The following is a 1,810-nucleotide window of genomic DNA, read 5'->3' on the forward strand; positions in this document are numbered from 1 at the left end:
AGAATGCTAGACCTCTCTAGGGGAAACAAGCGTTGGTACTCTGGATAAAAATCTTCTACGAGATCATAATCACTCAGACAATAAGTAGGATATACTTTAAAAAAAAGACTCTTGGGGACATAGGGTCAATTGCATGAACTCTTAATTAATCATCAATCATTTTACCAAAACAAGTTCAGAACTAAGAGTTAAGTTTTATTTTTACTCATAAATCAGTCATAACTGAATTAGCCTCGATATAAAAAATGACATCATATCAGCAATGAAAATAACTTTACTTGGCTGCTAAATTCACCATATGAGTCAACTTATGGCAATCTATCTGACCTTGTCTAATTTTGTAAACCTTTCTTTGCACACTATATGCCTAATCTTCTATATTTGTAACAAGCTGTGAAAGGCTACAAGGGAATCATATCAGTACATGAGAGAGAATAAAAGAATAATTCTTTATGTGGTTGATTAAAAGAAATGTCAGATGGATATATGTTTGATCACAGTTGGGTCAAGAATCAGATAAGTGTGTAGGGTTTGGTCAACTGAGAGAATAGTGACATTTTGTAAATAATATAAATGACTGGATAAAATATTTTTTAAAAAAGTAAATTAGTATCTATTTATAACTTCAAATAATCAGTAAGAAAAAAAAAAAATGTTGAAAGATATTATTTTAAAGCATTAACATTTATTCAAATACAGAATACATCTTTCTAGACTGCGCATATATGAACATGACCACAATTCATTTAATCAACAGGATGACTAAATAAACAGGTCATCAAATCGCGATTAATTATTATATAAAAATAGCAAATACCATGATTCTAAAAAAAACAAAACTACAAATGGACTATGGTTGACAGCTATATCGAAGGAATAATGATATTTCTATCTACTCCATAATGAATATCTTAATTGTAAAAAATAAACTTTGTATTCTAATGGCATTTTTTATAGTGTAATGTCCTCATCATTACAGAGACACATTTTTGGGGATTTAATATAGGACTTTTGTTTTTACTCCTAATTCAGTTTCAGATTTCTCAATAAATTACTGTTCTAACATAATTACTGAACTGAAAATCGTCAAAATAAATAAAAATTGTTCACTGGGAACTGTCTTGCACATGATGCTGAAAAAAATAAAAGATAATGTCAAACTTTTTATACCAAACGGTATATCAACCCAAGATAAAATGATGTGTTTAACGAATTTTGACTAAGCATTGACATGATAGATTCAGACAGTAATGAACGCTCAATCCACTTTTTACAGTGCAAATCCTTTATAACATAAAACGGATAAACAACTTGAATTTAAATCAAAATTTAGTTCATACCCTATAACACTTTAATATTACTGTAAAAATATCAATATCAGTTCACACACACACAGAAGTAAGAGACATAATATCCTGAACCTTTGGTCACAAATGTTTGCAAAATGTTCACCACGAATAAGATCCAGAAAATCACACATGACTCTGCAACACTGCATGCCAACACACACTCAAAGACAGCTCTTAACACACTTACAAAGAGCAAGTGTGTTGTTGTAGTTTAATGCAGCATAAGGTCACAGCTTTACACCTTTGAATGGGCCACATTTTCGGTCCCCCAATCAAATGATTTCCATTTCCATCTAACCATTTCCAATTCTAGCCACAACTTTCCACTGCTGACAAACAATTTCCATTTACCATCCAGCAATTTATATTTACCAGCCAACAATTGCCTGTTCCATTCAAGAATTTTCATTTCCAGCCAACCAACTCCACTTACACCTAACAACTTCCATTTACACCCAACA

The 1,810-nt window shown here is 31.2% G+C and overlaps 1 protein-coding gene across 1 annotated transcript in view; it reads right to left on the bottom strand.

The window, feature by feature from the left end:
• Positions 1-1,810, bottom strand: part of LOC119592033 (protein lin-9 homolog) — a gene marked incomplete at its 3' end in the record, with an annotated part of 40,098 nt that overhangs the window by 37,822 nt on the left and 466 nt on the right.

Source organism: Penaeus monodon, chromosome 29 (genome assembly GCF_015228065.2).
Source record: "Penaeus monodon isolate SGIC_2016 chromosome 29, NSTDA_Pmon_1, whole genome shotgun sequence".
Taxonomy (NCBI): domain Eukaryota; kingdom Metazoa; phylum Arthropoda; class Malacostraca; order Decapoda; family Penaeidae; genus Penaeus; species Penaeus monodon.